The following is a 6,627-nucleotide window of genomic DNA, read 5'->3' on the forward strand; positions in this document are numbered from 1 at the left end:
TAGGAAAAGTCTAGAAGGTATCCCTTCATTCTCCACTTTAGGCGCTAGAAGTGGAAGAGTTGCAAGGAAAACTTGGATAGCTTCCTTTGTAAGCTTCTTGTAAACTCATGACCGGTCCTTTCTCCAATAAAAGGAGGACTTGAGTCCTTGAAATAATAGAATTGATTTTTGAGAGTAAAGAACCTCTACCAATTTGGTGAGTGAGTGAGAGAGACTTGTGTCTTCTTCTCTTCTAGTCTTATCTTGGGTGAATTCTTGGGCTCTCAAGTGGCGGCAACAACACTGATCTTGAAGCCAACCATCCTTCAAATGGCGTGCACATTCCAAGAGCTTCATCCACATAAGTCCATTTTCCCTTCATTCCAAATTACCCATTTTTGTTCTACTTGTTTGTTTTCACTTCCAATCGGTGCAATCTTTTCCTTATGATGTCCTCTTTCATTTGTTGCACTTATATTCAATTTTAATCGGTGCAAATTGGTTGTTCTTGCTGTTTTTGTCACTTCCTCCATGGGTATAATTGCTATATGTTGTATTCTTGAGTTTCTATCCATGGGTTTGTTGTTCAAAATGGGTTTCTATGTGAGTTTGACTTGGTTCTTGTGTTCTTGATTAAGTTCTTGAATGGGTAAAGAATCTTGATCCAATTCTAAAGGTGCCTAATCATATTCCAACTCTTGTTGAATCCATAACATGTTCATATTATATCTCTATCATGTTAGTGGAATCACATCACAGTTGTACAAATTTCCTTTTGCATCAGTCATTTTGTTTTTATAATTTACTTTTAGACATTCTCTGTACTTTTTTCTTCTTTAGTATAACTATTAGACATCCTAGTAGACGATTTAATAATTGTACTTCATTTTTTCTATATCGTCATTCGCATTTGCATTTCACTTTTTGTTTTAGAGTATGGTGGAGTTATTGGTGGTTGTTCACGTGATTCACAATTGTTCAAAAACACATACATATGTGTTCGCACAATTAAACCGAGGTAACTACTTATTTCTTACTGCATAACTTTAAATTTAAAACATTCCATAGTTGGTAGCTTTTGCTTCTATTAACACCTTAGAACATAACCAAATGAAATGCAAATGTACTAAGTGAAGATAGCAAACAAAATTGGTGGAGATTATGCAAATGAGTAAGGATTGTTCAAAAATCCATACTCAGGTGTCCACATAATTTTATCGAGGTAACCACTTATTTCTTATGCCATAACATTAAATTTAAAACATTCCTTAGTTGATGGTTTTTGCTTCCGTCAACACCTCAGTGTAGATCCAAATGAAATGCAAATGTGTTTAGTGAATGTAACAAATAAAATTGATAAAGTTGTTGGTGACTATGCACATGAGTTAGAATTGTTCAAAAATCCATACTCATGTATCCACATAATTGAACGAGGGTAGTCATTAGTTCCTCTATGTATAAATTAAGTTTAAAACATTCCTAAGTTTTTGGGTTTTCTTCCATTAATACCTTACTACATAACCAAATAAAATTCAAATTCATTGAGTGAATATAACAAATAAAATTGGTAGAGTTGGTTGTGATAATGCACATCAATCAGAATTGTTCGAAAACACATATGCAACTATCCACATAATTAAACAAAGGTAACCACTTATTTCCTATTGCATAAATTCAATTTAGAAAATATTTAAGTTGGTGGATTTTCCTTTCATTAACACCTTAGTAAAAAGCCAAATGAAATGCAAATGTATTGAGTGAAGATAAGAAAACAAATGGGTGGCGTTGTTGGTGATTGTGCAGAATAGTTAGAATTGTTCAAACACACATACGCATGTGTCCACATAGTTAAACCACTGTAGCCACCTATTTCTTACTGAATAACTTTAAATTTAAAACATTCTTTAGTTGGTGGTTTTTGCTTCCATTAACACCCACACAAGAAAATTATTAAATAGAAACCAATCTTAGAGACCAAAAATAAAAATTATGTATTATTTTAGAGATTAAAAAAATTATTGGTATCTAAATTAGTTTATATTATTGATAAATGATTTCTAAATTGGTATCTAATCAGATACCAACTTTTAGAATCTAAATAATTTGTAGCTAAAACTTAGGCATATGTCTCATTCTTTCGTATGCATGTGCTATGTCTAAATTATAATTATTATCTTTATTGACATTCATATTATGTCTAAGTTATTTTGATATGAATATAGGGAATTTAAAAAATTGTAAATGAAAATTATTTATATCTTAAAATAAAAGTGATACTATATAAATATTAAAATTTTAAAATTTGAAAGTTAAGAAAGTCATCTTTTCACACTTCAGTTCATCCATTGATGTCATTTTCAAGTTCATTCTTCCGCAACATTCAAAACTACCACAAAAAAAAATCAAAACAAGAAAGCATAACATTGAGACATCTTTAAATTTTAGATTAAATTGGAAATTTTAAAATAGAATTCTCACGTTGAATTTTTTAAATAGAAGAAAAATCTAACCCAATGTACATACTGTCAAATACAATTTTCATTCCACCAAACACTAGATGATAGTAGGAAAAATATTTTTGAAATCCATACAGTTGAGGTGAGACTTAATTTCAAGGTGGACAATTTTGTTAAATGAATTCAATTTACTTTACTGGTTCTCTTAGATCATTCACAATTCTAATTTAAATTAAATAAAGTGGATTAACTTTAATTAAGCACCAAACTATAAATTTCAACATTATTTTCTATAGAAATATAATTGTTTAGCAGTTTTGTAGACTTTAGAACTCAACTTTAGAACTAAAAGGTTTAATTAAAAATATGAAACCTAATTCTAAAATTACATATTACAATAATAAACAATGATCCTTATAAATTAATTCCCAAAATTATGTTATTAATGACATACATATGTTTTATGTATTTATGCCACTAAGTGTTGATAAAAAATCATTGTATTACAAGCATAACAAGTAGTATAAGAAGGATGCATCAATATTCTTTGGTGCCAAATGGTCCTCTCCCAACATTTTGACGACTTTGATTTCTTATCTTGCAACCTTAGACTTGGAAGAGTAGTTAACTCTTTAGGATTACAAACATGTTTTACCTCACCCCGACTTCTAGTGATTATACCATCTAGATTCTCTCCATCATGTGCAAAGGAACTTGTCTTTTCTCAAGTCCCTTTCCTGCACAAACCACTAGTACAGAAAGATACATTAGCGACGGTTAAAAAGGGCATATAAAGATGGTTCTAGAACCATCGTTATTCTGGGTGTTGTTATAAATAAGTCATTTATAACGACGATTCTAGAACCATCATTATAAATGAAATATAACGACACGTTTATCCAGCCGTCGTTACTTAGGCCAGTAAATAACGAAATTTTAATATATATATATATATATATATATATATTAAAGACGATTCCTCTTAGAACCGTCTTATAAGTGTGTGTAGTGTTAAAAAAGGATTTTTTTAAGCAATATTAGGTCCAAGTATAAACCGAAGCAGATCATTTAGGATATCAGTATATATTCATATAACCTCTCAATATGATAGGTACACAAGTATTTCCATAAGTTCAAACAATTAAAATGATGGAAGATACAACATTACAGAATAGAACAAAATGAACAATGATAAGAAAACAAGGTTTGGTGGAAAAAGGAATGCCTTCATATTATGATATGAACAAGTAAGGCAACACAGATATAATACAACAATCCCTAAAAAGTTTGTATTAGTCAGACTTACAGTAATTCTTTTCTCAAGAAAGTCACCTATAATGGCTAGATTTTTGGCTAAAGTTTACACACAACTTCTTCATCTTATCTTTTGATATAAGTTATAACTACATATCACAAATCTTAATTCTTAACACTATCATCTGATGAAGTCGAAGACAACCATGACCATGACACAGACTCCCTTAATAAAGCAACTTCCTACGAATCACTATGGACAAGCTCAATACAATGTAAACAACAGTCACCAGAGTAAACAACATACCTGTACTATTCCCCGTTGACCATCTCTTCATAACAAAATCATCACAAACCTCTCCATCAAGACTACTGAGAAATTTTTTCAACTTTATGACCTCAACTGCATTCAATATACCATCGATGAGATACGACATGCTACTCTGTGATGGATCTACACCAACACTCAAAGCCCCATCTCCTCCATCAACCACAAAGTCGGCGTAAAATAGTAAAGCCAGCGAGTTCGTAATCTAGGAAAGATCCAAATCTTCATAAGCCAAATACCCATTCACATACACATTGAAATAAAGCAAACTAGGCGAAATGCTAGCAATATCACAGAAATGCAATTGAGCCAAGTACTCATAGCCTCCAACAACGGGAAACACCCAAGTCATATTAACATTACGAACAAAGTCATTCTTACTCCTGATCAACCTAGCACTATTATACACATTATCAGGCCCAACCTCATGACTAGCCCCACCAACACGGTACTTGATCCTACCACCAAAGTAAAGCTTCTCATACCCAACCCTTATCTTGAAAAACTCATCATCAGGAATCCAAGTTCTCTATCAATAATTGTTAAAAAGGGTAACTTTAACATCCCCAACACAGACCGTATACACAACCTCAAGAGAGTATTTGTTCAAATCCTCAAATTTCTCTACTTTTGATTGGCTCAAATAGTGTGTCATGTCAAGGACAATGTCTTTCAGAGCAGAAATCACCTCAATGGCGTTGGCAAACGCCAATTTAAAATCTTTATAAGGCATGAACACGGACATGAGGCTATCTGCATCGACCCACATTAGATACTCCACGATCCTAGAGTTTCTGGAGCCATTGGCCAAACAGGTGAAGTTGCTCAAAACAACATGGTCGTTGACCTATGACATGAAATTAGGTTCGACCCAAATCGATATTGGAGGAGTTGAAAGGGTGGAAGTGGAAGCGCACGATGTGGGTGCCTTTGTCGGTGACGGGGAAAAAGTACCTGGCGGGGCTTATGAAACCCTAGCAGTGTAGTAGATTGGGGGTAAATTGTGTAAGGGGTTGCCGTTTCGGAGCAAAACGACACAAGGGAAGGGGGAGTGGTGGTCGAGAATATCGTCGGTGAAGGAGCAGTAGTAGACGAAGGTGGAGGGGGCGGAGGAACCGCAGTTGATGAGGTAGATGTTAAGAAAAGAGAAGAAGTGGAAGAGTGGAAAGAAGGGCAATATTTTCACTGAGAGTGGAAAAAAGGTTAAGAGAGTGGAAAATGAGATTAAGAATGTAAGGAAAACCCGCGCTAGCTCTTGCTTCATAGGAAACACTATTTATAACGACGGTTTGTATTGGAACCGTCTTTATTAGTGCAGAGATTGATATATAATGACAGTTCTCGCGTGAACCGTCCTTAAAAATGGCGAAGATGGTAAAAAAATTATAAAAATGCCACCGCCTCTTTTATTATGATTGTTTTTCGTGAACTGTCTTTATACAGGGTCGTTAATTTTGTATTTTGTACTCGTGAACAGAGCAAGCACATAAATGGAACTTAAGTGTGAGAACTATGATTCTAAAGTATAAAAAAAATCAAAGAGAAAACCAATGATATATATAGAGCATAAGGACAAATATGTGGCAACCAATTCTAGATCATATTGCCAATGGCAATTAAGAAATAAGTGATGCGAGGTTTCTTTGTATCCACATAAACTACAGTTTGAGTTCACAATACACTCTTGCCGCCACAAGTTCTCATTAACGGAAGGCGATTAAGTGAATTTTCTTTAACATACAAATGTGCTTCCTTAAAGGTCAAAGCATCATTACTAGCTAACTTCTCATTAGTATTTAAGATATACAGTTTAGACCACAAAAATTGCTTACTCCATGAACTTGATAATTAATTTAACATATCTAATAACAATGGGATGTATTTATGCTAGCTTAATCTAATTCTATAAAGAAGAGCTATACTAATGATTTTGTAGTAGTGCTGATAAATTAGAATAAATTATACATTCACAATTATCCTTGTGTCATTATCATTGATATTGAACCATTGGGCATCTAATATAAAGTTTATCATTGGCATCATTTATATTGATATCCAGTATACTATTATGTCTAACCGATTCTTTATGATAAATGCCTAGTGGTCAAATCCTACCCTTACTCAAAACTGAAAGCTTGAACTCACTAGTACAAAATACTTCACTAACGACACCCTTTAAAGATGGTTTGGAAACAACCATCGTAATAAGCGAGGCGGTGGCAGTTTCGTAATTTTTTTGATTTTTTTTTGCACTTTTAACGATAGTTCCTGCCTGACCATTGTTAAAGGTGGGAGCATGAGGATTCAACGACGGTTCTCACCAGAACCGTCGTTAAAAGTAAGGCTTCCACGACAATTCTCACAAAATCGTCGTGAAAGGTGGTGTTTTTTTTTATTTTTTTCAGCACCAACACTTTGCCTCCCCTTCATTTTCACACAGATCCCTCTTCTTTCTCATAAATGCATCTTCATTCTCACAGATCTCTCTTCTTTCACTCCTCACCCACACCGTTCACAGGTCACCCTTCCGCCTTCGCCATTGCGTCGCTTGCCTTGCGACCAGCGTCGCCCCGCAACCGCCATCGCGCCCCCACGACTGCGACCGCGCCC

At 34.2% G+C, this 6,627-nt stretch overlaps 1 pseudogene; it reads right to left on the minus strand.

The window, feature by feature from the left end:
• Window positions 1-3,761: 3,761 nt before the first annotated feature.
• LOC137838217 (probable receptor-like protein kinase At5g24010) lies at window positions 3,762-6,217 on the minus strand (annotated as a pseudogene).
• Between the last annotated feature and the right edge of the window lie 410 nt (window positions 6,218-6,627).

Source organism: Phaseolus vulgaris, chromosome 4 (assembly GCF_000499845.2).
Source record: "Phaseolus vulgaris cultivar G19833 chromosome 4, P. vulgaris v2.0, whole genome shotgun sequence".
Lineage (NCBI taxonomy): Eukaryota > Viridiplantae > Streptophyta > Magnoliopsida > Fabales > Fabaceae > Phaseolus > Phaseolus vulgaris.